General features: G+C 36.2%; 2 pseudogenes; one reads left to right on the forward strand and one right to left on the reverse strand.

Annotated features, from left to right (window-relative positions):
- Positions 1–4,097: 4,097 nt before the first annotated feature.
- Positions 4,098–4,937, reverse strand: LOC101696540 (olfactory receptor 4A16-like; annotated as a pseudogene).
- A 9,473-nt stretch (positions 4,938–14,410) lies between these two features.
- LOC101698398 (olfactory receptor 4A15-like) lies at positions 14,411–15,318 on the forward strand (annotated as a pseudogene).
- The last annotated feature ends 1,117 nt before the right edge of the window (positions 15,319–16,435 follow it).

The raw sequence follows: 16,435 nt of genomic DNA on the forward strand, positions 1-16,435 counted from the left end.
TGCCAACGAGCAGAATTCTGGCAAGAAAATAAAAATAAAAAATATACCTACAGAATGATTGATCAACGATGCCTTTGGAAAGAATCTCAGAAAGACAAGAGGAGATATAAGAAATGCTTGAGAGCTGTCAAAATCAAATGGAAGCACTTCTGTCAGCCTCAAAATTAAAAGTCAAGAATTTATGAACAAAAGGATCTTACACATGAATGCCTCCATGCAAATGTTGCTAAGGACTCTGCAAAAATCATAAATTTGTTTTGAGCCAACTTGATTCTGACGTACCAGTTCTGCCATTGAAAATCAAGATCTTGAGATGTTCACACTGAAAATAATTGTATGCACCAAGAATGACCTGAGTACATGAGGATAATCTAAAAAGAATAACTAAGTGAATTATTGAGTATACAGTGATTGTTGTCCTCTACTATTTTTTAGTGACAATATAACTGGCTGCAATAGGAATTAATGCTCAGCTGGAACACTCACTGCTCGTAGGAACAGATGGATAGTTGCTCTATGAAATTGAACTTAGAGTTAACTTGTTTTGATGATATTGAGTACTGTACCATGTCTTCCACCTAGAATGAAAACCAGTGAATATAATTAAGTCTCTGCTAGAGTATGCTGTGCTTGGTGGCCTAGAGTGGCTTAGTGCCACTCAGATGGAAGTAAGCAAGGGGGAGTTTCGTTATCAAAAGAAACAATGGCAGTGGGGCCGGGGATTTAGCTCAGTGGTTTCGCTGCCTGCTGCGCAAGCGCAAGGACCCCAGTTCAATTCCAGGCACCAAAACAAAACAAAACAAAAAGAAACAATGGCAGTAACACCTCTTTATCCTTTGCAAATATGAGACAGACTCCTACAAGACAAAGCAACTTTACCATCTTATTTAAGGACACTGTCTGTCTGGGATGGCAATGCTGATCAGCATTTGAAGGGAATTGTGATGAATACGCAGCACTAATGGACAACCACACTTACCTTATAATTAGTCTGGCTCATGCACTTGGAAGAGACCTCACATACCAAGTCACATATATCCTACTTTGCCTACAACTCCTACTAATTGGGATGTGATAAATGCTGAACATAAAGTAACCCAAGATACTTAGTGGTTTTACCCACTTGCTATACTTTTGCCCAAGAGACAAGAATTGACATGGACTTTAATATCAAGGATCAAGGATACACAAACTGCTGCCACCCTAAATTACATACAAAAGTCATGACCTTGCCTAATGAAGAAATTACTCAAATATAAAGGGTAAGAGTATAAAAAGGCTGATCATGCATACATACATACATACATTTTTTTCTGGTAACACATAAATTTTTTAGCCCTTCTTAAGTTGCAAAACCATATTGCAGCCATAGATAAGCAGTGTTGATCGGGTTTCCATTTGGTTACAATCTTTTCTTACACCCTGAAAAAACTATTTAGTCTGCTGTTGTGTTAGTGGGGATTGTCCCAATTTCCTGTCCTTTGTGTTGTTGTGGGATTTGGTTGTGATGTACACTCTGGCCTGCGGACCAAGGGCCATCAGAGAAAACAGGCTGGATGACATTGGAAGCATGTTTAGGTACACATCATCCCTAAGAAAATGTTAAGGCATTTAAGACCATATTCCTGAAACAATTCTTTTCTAGTCCCAAGGCTCCTTCCAAATCAAAGGTGAATTCTGTAGAGTCCAGGACCAGAATGTAGACAGAAGTATTATCCAAAGAATACTAGAGCCTGGGAAACTAATGTTGTTCATAGGAGCTACCACACATACTAAGTCAGCCTTTTCTTGGGATTCTGGTCAAACAGTGGAATAAAGCTAATGGTGTCACTGTGATGCAGAGTAATCTATAAAGCCCAACTATTCAGTGACCAGGTGACATTGCTGACTGATTTGTGTCTCTGTCTCATGGATTTTAACCCGGTGACACTGTTGATTTATATGCCATTCCTGTGGAGTTTTGCCAGGCCGTACCACCCTAGTACACCCCTGCTGTGGGTTTTGGCCAGGGGCAGTAGTGCTCTTCTCCTGCAGAATTTGACCAGGTAAGGAGATTAACTGTACCCTTCACTATGGGATTTTGGCCAGGTGGGGGACTTGATCTGTATTCCCTTCCTGTGGGATTTTGTGAGGAAGTGCTATTGGATTCATAGTCTCTTCCTACAGCCACTCCCCACCTGTGAGTGCCAGTTAGTCCAGATGTACCTTATTTTTCACAAATCTGTCTCTGAATAGCTTCTTTGGTCTCTTAGAAGTCCATTGCACCTCCCGGCACAGCTGGACTCTGTACCATACAGAGGGATCCTATTCAACCATCAAAGAAAAGGAAATTCTGTCATTGACAGTAATACTGATGAGCCATCAGGACAGTGTGCTAAATAAAACAAGTCAGGCACAGTTAGGCAAACACTGCAATTTTTCATTTTACATGTGAATTAGAAAAAAGTTGGACTCAAAATTAGACAGTAAGATATTGGTTTCCATGAATTAGGAAACCAGTGAGGAGGTGGGGAAATTGTCAAATGATATAAAATTTCATTTAGGAAGAATAAGATCAAGAGTTCTAGTGCACAACATGGTGGCTATAGTTAATAACAAATAATATTATTTTCTAAATTTCTGAGTGTAGATTATGAGTGATCCCATCAAAAAAGGAAATGTTATCTGGGCAATAAATATGTTATTTAGCTCAATTTAGCTAATTCTACAATGTATATATATATATGTATGTATATTAAATCACAAAAATTCTTACTCATCAAATGAAACAATATAGTGTTAAAAAGCCAGAGACTTTGTGACGTAGAAACAATAAAAAATACTAGATGCATAACTCCAATAATTTAATAATTGTAACAGAAAAACTATGCAGACCCTACCACAAACATAAATACAAATTTCATAAAGATTTGGGAAAAAGTGAATGTCCAATAAACATGAAAATAAGGTCAGCTTCAGGGGCAATGAAATGTGAATTAAAATCACAATGACTGGGAAATCTTGTACACCTTACATTCACAGAAATATTAAGCATTTCAAAATGGGCATTTCACCAATGAATGTAGAGCAATAGAACTGTTTACACTACTGGTAGGAGTGTAACATAGCACACCAGTAGAGAAACATGCAATCATCTGCAAAAGTGAATGTATAAATTCCTTACTTAACATGTAAGAATTTCAGCTGGAAAAGAAAACTCATAAGCATATATAATGTCCCTATTGCAATGAAAACAATTCTACCTTCTCCCAAGTTTTTGATTTTTCGAGAATGAGGAAACTGTGATCTCTATCCATTGATGATAGAGAGATGATAGATAGACGGGTAGATAGATAAATAGATAGATGAGAGATAGATAGACGAGAGATAGGAAGATAGAGATATAGATCTATTTTCCATATCAACAACATCCTGTGTAACAAAATTGTTCACTGTAAATATCTTTAAGCAGTATCATTTGCCATCTAACTATCATGAAGTGAAAGTGCATGGCCTGTGATGCAAAAATGGAATAAACTTAACACAAAACCCATAATTTAGCCACAGAAAGTTTCTGACCTAACAAAATAATGAATGTGAAAAATAAAAAATCATTCTTTCAGTTATAGAAATTTATTTAATACTAGCTAAGTTTCTTTCTCATTAATTTGGATGATGTGTATATTTCAAAGGTGGCTTCTTTAGGTGCTATAGGATCATGACATAATTTCAAAATTTTTGTTAATCCATAAAGTAAATCGCTATCATTATTTTTAAAACTTTAAATCTCATTTCAATAACAATAAAATTTCAGTTTTATTTTAATAACCATATGACAAATACCTTTTATTTATCCTCTCTTATTCTCTATAAGATTGATTCTATTTCAAAAGAAATTTATTATACACTTTGATGGCTTTAGATAAAAAGCAGAAACATCCACAGATACTCTATCATGTTGATAACATCATCTTTGTTAGAGTTTATGGTCTGTTTGTAGGATTATCAAAGATGTTCAGTGTGAAACACATTCATATTCTATCAGTAGTTAACCTTCTACAACAAAGATTTTTCATAGCATTTTTATCTCTGAATTTCTCAGCTGTATATTACAGAGTTTAGCATAGAGTCAATAATTGTAAAAATACACTTATGAATTTATCAAAAGGAAAGTTGGAGACTGGTCTAACGTACATGAAAATACAGGTAACAAATAATAGGACAACTGTGATATGTGAGTTGCAGGTAGAAGGGGCCTTGCGCCTCCCTTCCTCACTGTGAGTTTTAAGGGAGTTTAGGATGATTCCACAGGAGATAAGTAGGAGGATGAAGATCATCATACAGATGGCTCCACCTTTGGCCACCGCAGTGAGGCCAATTAGGTAGGTGTCAGTGCACGCAAGCTCTCGTAATGGATACATGTCACAGATGAAATGATCCATGACACTGGGCCCACAGAAGGGGAGACTAGACACAAACACAAGTTGAATCAGATTGTGCACAAAACCTCCAGTCCAGGCTACCACCAGTAGGAGGATATAAACCTGCAAACCCATAGGTTCATGATGGTCAAATAGTGCAGAGGCTTACAGGTAGCCATATATTGGTCATAGACCATCCCCACCAGAAGGACAACCTCAGCACCACCAGACAGGTGCCCTATAAAGAGCTGGCCCATGCAGTCTGGGAAGAAAATGGTCTTTCTATTGCTAAGCAGGTCTATCAGCAACTTGGGTGAGAAGTCAGTGAAATAAACAGCGTCCATGAGTGACAGACAGGCAAGGAAGTAGTATATTGAGGAGCCCAAGGAGGGCTGGCAAGGACAATCACCAAGATGAGCAGGTTTCCTAGCACTGTCACATTGTAGATGAGTAAAAACATATAATATATAACGCTGTTTGTACACTGGGATCCTGAGTGAGGTCCAAGAGGACAAATTCTGTGACATTTTTACTGTGTTGAATTCAGTCTTCTAGAAGGCTTGCTCCAGAGATGCAAGCTCAGGAGAGCAGGACCTGACAGGAAACTGCAAATAGGACCATGGATCCATTCTGTCATAGAGTGCATCTTCCTCCTTATGTCTTCTACAGTGGCGAACACACAGGAAACACTTAGCTAATATTTTTTGAATTCTTCCAAGAACCCCAACAGACCTTCTCTTTATAATTCTGTTTCTCCTCAAATAATTTTGTGTTATCTCTTTGTCATAGATGATAGTCTATAGAAGAGTAATAAAAAACCCAATTGTCATTTATACATTTACAAACTCTTTCATTCAAAGATGTCATGTTGTGACACAGAGGGCAGTAATGGTGAAGAGCAAAAGTGCCACTAATATAAAGAAATGCACAGTACTCTCTAGTAGTGGCAATAAATCCTAGATAGATAGCTAACATAGAGTCAGGCCCTTTAGTTGGTAGTATTCATGTGGAATAATTTTACCACATGATCTGCATTGAATGAAAAATAACTTCCATCCTGGAATATTCATCTGAATACTATTGTGCCTTACCACATATTAGATGACAAGACTCATTTATCAAAGGATGTTCATTTTTGGAGAATCCCTCATTAAATCTCAACATACTAGATTTTGAACTGTATCAAATAACTACAAAAATATTTAGTACATTGCTGCCTACTTAGTACTTAGTACATTACCTTATTTGAATCTCACTTTGCATTTTCAGGACATTTAATCCTGTCCTTGGCTTATGCCAAATTCTTAGCAAATATGTGTTCTCTATCCTGATTTTCAGCAGATATTTTTAACTGATCTGAATGAAGTCACGACTATAAACAGCCACTGTACTAGCTGCTGGTATCAGATTTTTGGAGCTTTTGGAGTAAGCTAGTTACTAATGAAGGAGAAAAATAGAAAATGAGGGAGAAGTAGAGAATAATGTGAAACTGTGTTGTATATAAAACTCCCTATGTACTGAGGATACTTAAAAATAGAATTCAGTGTGCAGATTCCAAAAAGTAGTTTACTCGAGGGAGAAGTCCATCCTCACTCAGCATGAAAAGGCATGCATTTGAGTGATTCTCTAAACGTGACCACAAACTTCTCAGCACATTGAAAAATAAATTAATTGAATTAGAAGAGGTCAGAACCCTTTCCACTCCAACTATTCACAACACTGGTAGTGCAGGTCTACTGCTTCTTACTCTATAGATGTTTTCTATATTTCATATTTTATCAGCAAGTAGCAATTTGCACACTCATTACTGTTACTTCAAAAATGCCAGGCTATAGTAAGTGAGATATCAAGAGGGACCAAATAATGACCCTTAGTTTTCCATCCAGTGTCTACCTAAGCAGGAATCAAGAATCCTTGGAGAGAGTGAGGCACAGTCGTGAGCAATGTGGCTGCTGGGAAAATAGATGGAACTGGTGACCATCATGTTAAGTGAAATAAGTCAGGCTCAAAATTCAAATGGAACTTTTTTTTTTTTCTCATGAGAAGCCTAGAAAAATAAAGATATTTTCAAGAAGACAGGTGATGTAAAAGTAGGAAGAAAACTGTTGAAGAAGTTTGTTAGAGAAAAGGGTGGAAAGAGGGAAGTGTGGAGGATCAAAGTTCAGCATACACAAGTATAATATGTAAAAAATAAAACCCACTCTACGAATAGGCATGAATGAAAATCTTCAGGAGATTGGGAGTAAATGAAAATTTTTACACACAGAAATACAAGCACTCATCCTTATACATAAAAATGCTTCTATTTGTGGAGATTAAGAGGACTGTGTCCATGTCTGAGAATAGAAGCAGAGATTGATAATGGGTGGGAGGATTTATTCTACAGTTCTGCCATTGTGTTTGGGTTCCATTTTCAATTCTTATTTTTATTATCTATTATACTTTCCATTAATATTTTTAAAAAGTAAAATTACTGCACTACAAATTTTATACACAATGCTATGGAAATGAAATAAAGGAAATGTAACCTACATAGGATTACATATTAAAGCATTATGATAAAATAATAAAAAGAAAATCTGCAAATAAACAAGGAATGACAAATAGAAATAAGTGCATGAACAAATCAATACTAAATTTTAATTAAAATTAACTTTAAAAATCAAAAAGATATTACAAACTGTGCCGCTATGAACTTGTGTGCACATATATTACTGTGGTATGATTCTTTTAATTCTTTTGGGAAGATACCCAGCAGGGGAATACCTGGGTCAAATGGGACCTCTAGTCCCAGTTCTTTGAGGTGTCTCCATACTGACTTCCACAGTGGTTGCACCAGTTTGCACTCCCACCAGCAATGGAGAAGGGTTCCTTTCTCCCCACTATCCTGCCAGCATTTGTTATTTATTGATTTCTTGATAGCAGCCATTCTTTCTGAGGTAAGGTGGAATCTCAGTGTTATTTTCATCTGCATCTCTAGAATGACCAGTGATATTGAACATTTTTTCATGTATTTGTTTGCTGCTTTTACTTCCTGTTCTGAGAAATGTCTGTTCATTTCAGGTGCCCATTTTTGAATTGGGTCTTTGAATTTGGGGGGTCTGATTTTTTTCAATTCTTTATATATTCTAGATAGCAATTCTTTTTCTGAGGTACAGCTGCTAAATTTTTTTCCCATATTGTAGGTTGTCTGTTAGCTCTGTTGGGGGTTTCTTTTGCAGTGTAGAAGCTTTTTAATAAGATGAGATCCCAGTTGTTGATTCTTTCTGCTAGTTCCCATGCTGCTGAGGTCTTGTTCATGAAGTATTTTCCTATGCTAATGTCTTCAAGAGTTCTACCTAACTTATCTTCCAGCAAGTTTAGTGTTTCTGTCTTAATATTTATATCTTTAATCCACTTCGATCTTAGTTTAGTGCATGGTGATAGGTATGGGTCTAATTTCAAGCTTTGGCAGGTTGAAATCCAGTATTTCCAACACCATTTCTTAAACAGCCTATCTTTCCTCCAATGATGGTGGTTGATTCCTTTGTCAAAAATGAGGTGGCTGAGTATGTCTGGAGTTGTTTCTGCATCTTCTAATCTATTCCACTGATCCTCAGGTCTGTTCCTTTGCCAGTACCATGCTGATTTTATCACAGTACCTTTGTAGTATAGTTTCTAGTTAGGGATTGTGATACCCCCAACCATGTCTCTGTTGCTTAGAATTGCTTTAGCCATTGTGGTCTCTTATGGTTCCAAATGAATTTCTGGATTGTTTTCTCTAGTTATGTGAAGTATATGGTTGGAGTTTCCATTAGCATTGTGTTGAATCTATATAGTAGTTTTGGAAGTATGGGCATTTTCACTATATTGGTTCTTCCTACCCAGGAACAAGGGATGTCTTTCCATTTTCATGTATCCTCTTCAATCTCTTTTTTCAGAGTGCTGCAGTTTTCAATGTAGAGGTCTTTTGCTTCCTTTGTTAGATTGATTCCTAGATATTTCAGTTTTTGGATGCTATTGTAAAAGGAATTGTTTCCCTAATTTCTCTCTCAGTGAGTCTGTTGTGTACAAGAAGGCTATTGTTTTTTGAGTGTTGACCTTGTATCCAGCTACTCTACTGAATCTGTCAATTAAGTCTAGAAGTCTTCTGGCAGAGTTTTTTGGGTCTTCTATGTAAAGTATCATATCATCAGCAAATAATGACAGTTTAACTTCTTCTTTTCCTATCTTTATTCCTTTTATTTCTTCCTCTTTTCTAATTGCTGTGGCTAATGTTTCCAGAACTATATTGAACAGGAATGGTGATGGTGGGCATCCTTGTCTTGTTCCCAAATTTAACATGAAAATTTTCAGTTTTTGATCATTTAGTATGATGTTGGCTGTTGGCTTTTCATAGATAGCCTTAATCAGGTTAAGATAAAGACCTTCTATTCCAATTTTCTGTAGCATTTTTATCATGAATGGGTGTTGGATTTTGTTGAATTCTTTATCTGTATCTATTGAGATGATCATATGGTTTTGGTCCTTGACTCTTAATATGGTGTATTACATTTATTGATTTACGAATGTTTAACCATCCTTGCATCCCTGGGATAAATTCAACTTGGTCAGGGTGTATGATTTTCTTGATGACCCTCTGTATTCTGTTTGCCAATATCTTGTTGAGGATTTTTACATCTATGTTCATTAGGGAAATTTGCCTGTAGTTCTCTTTTTGGGTTAGGTCTTTCCCTGATTTTGGAATCAAATCAGTGGAATAGATTAGAAGATGCAGAAACAACTCCAGACATGCTCAGCCACCTCATCTTTGACAAAGGAGCCAACCACCATCATTGGTGGAAAGATAGCCTATTTAAGAAATGGTGTTGGAAAAACTGAATTTCAACCTGCCAAATCTTGAAACTAGACCCATACCTATCACCATGCACTAAATTAAGATAGAAGTGGATTAAAGATATAAATTTTAAGACAGAAACACTAAACTTGCTGGAAGATAAGTTAGGTAGAACTCTTGAAGACATTAGCATAGGAAAAGACTTCATGAACAAGACCTCAGCAGCATGGGAACTAGCAGAAAGAATCAACAACTGGGATCTCATCTTATTAAAAAGCTTCTGCACTGCAAAAGAAATTGCCAACAGAGCTAATAGACAACCTACAATATGGGAAAAAAAAATTTAGCAGCTGTACCTCAGACAAAGAACTGCTATCTAGAATATATAAAGAATTGAAAAAAAATCAGATCCCCCAAATTTAAAGACCCAATTCAAAAATGGACACCTGAAATGAACAGACATTTCCCAGACAAGGAAGTAAAAGCAGCAAACACATGAAGAAATGTTCAACATCACTCATCATTTGAGAGATTCAGATGAAAACAACACTGAGATTCCACCTCATCCCAGAAAGAATGGCTGCTATCAAGAAATCAATAAATAACAAATGCTGGTGGGGTTATGGGTAGAAAGGGACCCTTCTCCATTGTTGGTGGAAGTGCAGACTGGTCCAACCACTGTGGAAGTCAGTATGGAGACACCTCAAAGAACTAGGACTAGAGGTCCCATTTGACTCAGGTATTCCCCTGCTGGGTATCTTCCCAAAAGAATTAAAAGAATCATACCACAGTGATATATGTGCACCCATGTTCATAGCAGCACAGTTTGTAATAGCTAAATCTTGGAAGCAGCCTAAGTGCCCATCAACTGGAAACTTGGTAAAGAAAATGTAATTTTTTTTATAAAATAGAGTACTACTCAGCCATAAATAATGAAAAACTAGATTCATTTATAGCTAAATGGATGCATATTGAGGCCATAGTCTTAAGTGAAATAAATAGGACACACATGTGTTAATACCACATAGTTTCTCTAGTGTGGGAAACTGATAGTGTAAAGAAGGGTGAAAATTATTAAAATGAATAATTGATAATTTGAAATAGGAAAAAGAGGTCCAAAGATGAAGGAGTGACAGGAGGAGAAGGGGAAAGAAAAGAGGGAAAGGAAAAACTGTGAGAAAAGAAAAAATATGAAAATGAAATCTGTGTAAATAAGGAAGTGCAGAGGGGGTGAATGGCACAAAGGTAGTAGGGAAAATAAGAACCAAGATATATCATGTACAGGTACAAATGCCCAATGATAAATGTAAACAATTGTATACCTAAAATGTACCAATGAAAGAACTAAAAACATATAAAAATAAAAAAACCCAAAATATGGTACTTTTTAGAAGTTCTTCTTAATTTTATGTTTATTGGGGTTTTCCTACATGCATATATTTTGATCATTCCATCCTCCATATACTTTCTCCTACACTCATAATTCATGGTTTTAGAAAGAGCATTTTTACATATATCATTACTGCCAAGACATGGTGATTTGACCCCCAAGTTGTATAATTATGCTATTTCCTCCAGGGACTGTTACTGTAAAACTCTTTCTACACAGTTATTATTCTTCTGGAATCTCTGGAGGTGCATAGTCTACCCTCAGCATCATGACTACTGTGCCAATGAGTGTAATTAAGGGAACTCAGCCTTTGAGATAAAGTGATGAAATGATTCAACAATCTGTGTTGTAATTCTAATACAAGCAAAGCATCCACACACCTTTACCCCTGCCTCAGAGAGCCTGTCTGCACTAGTCCTCACATGACTGTTTTCTTAGGGATTGAAATACTAGACTCAAAGCACGATAGAATAGGGATCTTCCCCCATCCTTTAGTCAACATTAAATTCAAGTATGCTGTATGCAGCCAGGCAAGTATACCTGACTGAGAATCAAAATATTTTAAAGGCTTTTTTAGCATTTCACTTTCAGTGACTAAAACACAAATTGCCAATATGTATCTTAAAAATTCATGATTCTTTCTTGCATGAAATTCAGGGTTTTTAACCCTAAAATGTTTTGTTAATATTTGTTCATTATTAGGGCAAATTTTGCAAACAGTGCAGATTTGGGTTTTCTTTGTTTATAATCAAGATTCAAATTTCATGATGTTACAAGGCACTTTTGATATTGATCTTTTTTAATTGAAAAAATGAAAGAGTAATTTTTTTTTGAAAGTATGATGAATCAACCTTCTGAAACCATGGGAAAACTGGTCAATGGCAGCATCTCAAGGTGAGGTGCTGGTGGATGCATGATTTGCTCTCTATACTCATGGAGATGCTGTGGGTGCCTGAGCAGTTATCATTCAGGACCAAAGAGAGCACACCAAAATCTAGAACTGGGATGGAATGGCTAATGACTACTCCCTCATGAAGGTAACACAGAGGGAGTGTCTATTTGTAAGATTCTGAACTAGGCTTTACACGATGTAAGTATAGTACCTTGGTGATATAAGAACTCATAATCTTAAAAGCTCTGTGTGATTCTGATAAGGAGTTGCATTAGGAGGTCCTTTGTGCTTGCTAAAATATGTGAGCATTGACCCCAGTCTTTAATACTCTGCTTGATTATTTTGATATTATAAAAATCCAAGGAAAAGTATTTATATGTAAGATTCTGAAATAGGCTTTACATTACATATTTGCAGAACTTTATAAATTTACCTTCTCTAACATCAGTGTTCTTACAAACTAATTTAATGTGTGACTATTTGAGAGATTTTAGATTCTAGATAGAATCAACAAACTTGCCTTCTAAGGATTGTTTAGATTGTTAAAAACTAAGTGATGTAGCATCCATAGAAATTGAATGAGTGACTTTTTAGAGCCTCGTTTTAATACTTAAGTGAACAAGCTTTAATTTTAGTGAATCATAATAGTGGATCAGATCAGAAGAGGCATACAGCTGACCACTGGACTTTATCAATAGGGGAACATTGTACAAGAAGGTCAGAAAATTGAGTGTGGGTGGTTGCTTAAAAGTGATGTAGTGTCAAAGGACAGATTGAACATGGAGAAATGTTACATGCATGTGTTGACAGAATAGTGTGTGGGAAGGGGAAAAATTGTTGGTGTAGGAAATGGAAGGGAAAATTGGAGGAGCAGTGTTCTTCAGAGTTATAAAGAGGATGAGCTCTACTGCATGAGCATAGACATGGAACATATGAAGACAGATAATCCATGTTTATGAGAGGAAGTAGAGCAGAATTTATGAAGTCAGCTTGAAGTATTTATGAAGAGAGACTTGGAGAGCAATTGAGATTACTAGGATTATTTTAATAGGAAACTGGGTTAGTGAATATTGATCCTACTTATGGTGATGTCTTCTTTCTTTGTGTTAAATTTCCTCTCTGGCTCTCTGTTAATGTTCTGCTTTCTCTCTTCTCTCCTCTCTCGCCTCTTCTTTTCCACTTCTCCCCTCCCCTCTCTCAGCCCTATCCCTCACTTTCCATCTCCCTCCCCTCCTCACCTCTTTCCTCCTCTCTTCTATTTTTTTCTTTTCTCCAATCTCAGTTTGTATTCTTCCTGCCCATCATTTAAATCTCATACATACAACCCCTGGCTTCCACTTACATAAATACCACAAATGTAAACAATGTCCACAGCAAAACATGCAATCTTCTTGCACATTGAGGCCATACTCAATTGAAATAAATAGGACACATGTGTATAAATACCAAATAATTTCTCTGGTGTCAGAAACTGAAAGTGTAAATGAGGATCAAAATATACAATAGATAATGTGAAATAGGAAGAAAAGTTCTAAAGGGAAAGTGGGAGGTGTAGGGGAAAGGAAAGAAGGCAAAGGGATAAATATGAGAAATGGAAAAGTGGAAACAAAGACTTTGAAATAGGGAGGGGTGGAGGGATTGAAGGGAGGGCAGGAGAATGGGGAAAAATAAGAACCAAGATACATCATGTAAAGGTACAGTGATGAAAGTCATCATATTGTGTACCTAAAATGTATCAATTTAATGAATAAAAATTTTATCCTTCTATATTCCCCATGCTCATATGACTATATACATTTATAAGTGGATACATATATGGTGTTTTTATTTTCATCTGACAATAATATCATGTTTTATGTAGTTTTGTGCTTATTTCTTCGTTATTCCACAATAACTTGTGGAAATTCTCTGAATACAGTGCTGATATATTTGTAATTAGTTCTTTTAAATGTCTGTTTTCAGTTTAGTGGGTTTCGTGTTCTACTCAATGCTTTCTCTATTAAAATTCGCCTTAAATTTATTTTATTTTTTTGTTTCAGGCCATTATAAATAATGCCACAAGATGTGCCATATATATGTCCTTATGTACTATGGCTTTAATATCTATGCAATAGATTCCAAAGAGTGAAGTGGTTCTGATAAAAGATATATGTAAATTTACTTCCAAAACAAATTGAAAAATTATGTTCCAAAAATTTATAAAATCTCAATGCAAGAAAGTTCTCAGGTCATTTTTACTAACACTTTTAAATTTATCGGTTTTAAAGTATGACATATATAAAATAGCTGAGGTTTTCTTTATTTTCCCTTTTTTGTTTACAGGTGAACTTCAGCATCCTACCCTATGTTTATGGTCATTTGGGGTGGGCTTTTCCTTTGCTCTCATGTTTATATTATTTGCCCAATTTGCTATTGGTTTGTCTTTTATTTATTAATTTCTTAAATATATTCCTTATATTTTACTAACTCTTTTTATGTCATTTAATTTTAAGTTCTTTCCCAAACTATTTTTGTGCATTTATTTAAAGTATCATTACCTACACTCTTAAAAACTTGTGAAATTGAAAATTTCTTTGTGCTTTTTATAACTAGTTGATTAGATTCTTCCAACTGTGATTAGCTTACACATGAAAAACTAGTTACAGTAGAGCCATTTTTCTTTAATATAAGTCATTTCTCCACTTTTCTAGTTTTTTTTTTTTTTCAGACACTACCCCTCTACAAAATCACAGTGGAGAACAGTGCTTTCATTAATCTTATGTAGTTTTAGTCTCTGATAGTTGTAAAACATGATAAATCATAATGGCTGCTTATAAAATGAATGAACAAATTATCCTACAATTTAATGAGGCCACTGCTAATAATTATATTTGCAGATAATTTTGTTCTGAGCAGTGATAGGAGAAGGACATATGGAACAAAGGAACAATGTGACTGAATTCACGCTTTGGGACTCACTCAGAGCCTCCAGGGTCAAAAAATATTATTTGCAATGTTCTTGCTGATGTATGTGGTGACAGTGGCAGGCAACCTATTCATTGTGACTGTGATGCTCAGCCCAGCCTTGGATTCTCCAATATACTTCTTTCTTGGCTACTTATCCTTGATGGATGTCCTTTATTCTAGCACAGTTACCCCACATATGATGATAGATTTACTCCATGAGAAGAAAACCATTTCCTTTGAAGGTTGTATGACTCAGCTTTTTTTAGAACACTTATTTGGTGGTGCTGAGATTTTGCTTCTCATTGTCGTGGCCTATGACTGGTATGTGGCCATCTGCAAACCCCTGCATTATCTGACCATCATGAACCATCGAGTGTGTGTTCTATTGCTGCTGTTGGCCTGGGTTGGGGGTTTTGTTCATGCTGTGATTCACATTATTTTTGTTTACAATCTTCCTTTCTGTGGCCCCAATGTCATCGACCACTTCATTTGTGACATGTATCCCTTACTGAAACTCACCTGCATGGACACATATATTATTGGCCTCACAGTGGTGACCAATGATGGGCCGATCTGTGTGGTCATCTTTTTGCTCTTGCTCATCTCCTATGGGGTCATTCTGCACACCCTGAAGAACCTGAGTCAGGAAGGGAGGCACAAGGCCTTGTCCACCTGTGGCTCCCACCTCACCATGGTGCTCCTCTTCTTTGTTCCTTGTATTTTTATTTATGTGAGACCTCCCTGTACCTTGCCCATTGATAAATCCTTGACTGTGCTTTACACTGTTATGACCCCAATGTTGAACTCCCTCATCTATACTCTGAGAAATGCTGACATGAAAATTGCCATGGAAAGGCTCTGGGCTAGGAAATAACACAAATGAAGTAGCAGAGAGGTGTATCATTTATGTTCAATGAACTGTTGCTTCTTTAGGGGAAATCACAGATGATTATTTGATTGTATTCAATTTTCCATGAGGTTTAATATCTGTGCATAGTGGAAAGCATTTATTATGTAAATTCTTCCAATGATCAACATACATTTTACTACTAGAATTTTTTAGAAAAATATGGTATTTAGTATAAAATGTTGCTGTTGGTTTATTTCATAATTAATATTGTAAATTTCTTAATTAATGAAGGATTTCCTTATGTTCCTTACATAGTTATTCCTTTTTTAGAATTACCAGTTGTCATGACAGATATTGAAATAATGAAATAAGAAATAATATGTAAATATGTGCTTCCCTCTTTCCTTCACAAGTTCAGAAAATATTAATACATACAATGAACTCTTCAAATATACACTTTTGCATTTGTAAGATGCTTTAAATATAAGATTTTGTTCATATTATTTAGCAAGTTATGATTGGATGAGAATATTTTATTTTAATATTAACTATAAATATAAAGGAAGAAACTAAATAAACTTATGCAATACACAGAACTATGACTAAATTTTCCTTATCTTCCATAATAGAAAGCTATGATCTCATTAGATAGAGTAACATTTGTGTCATGTTTCCATAAAAAGATGATCTAGAGGGAAACCATAATGGCATGTTAGAGCTAGTAGTGTACTGGGAGGATGCTGGCCTGTATCTCCAGGGACCCAGAAAAGGGGATAAATAAAAAGTCCTTATAGGCAATGTGTTAGAGAAGCCCACTGGATGATACCACTATCAGCAGCACTTGGAGGGGGAAGCTGTATGGGCATGCAGTGGCTTTGACAAGTGTGATCTGGGTTAGGAGAAGAGACAATGAAGCACCACAGAGTGGGCACAACACCACTGCCACACTACTGCCCCAAGCCCTGTGCCTGTGAAGTATTCTGTCCTCACACCCATCTTCCATATGACCCCATCCAGAGTTCCCTCAGGATCCTTTATGCCATCCATCAAAGCCTGCTGAACTAGGAGCCCAATGAACTCTCCTATTGACTTCTAGATGCTCCTGCGATCCAGGCAGAAATGCACTTCCCTTCTGAGCTCA

This window comes from Heterocephalus glaber, unplaced genomic scaffold (assembly GCF_053883595.1).
Source record: "Heterocephalus glaber isolate CG9 unplaced genomic scaffold, H.glaber_assembly_v1.0 deba00001673, whole genome shotgun sequence".
NCBI lineage: Eukaryota > Metazoa > Chordata > Mammalia > Rodentia > Bathyergidae > Heterocephalus > Heterocephalus glaber.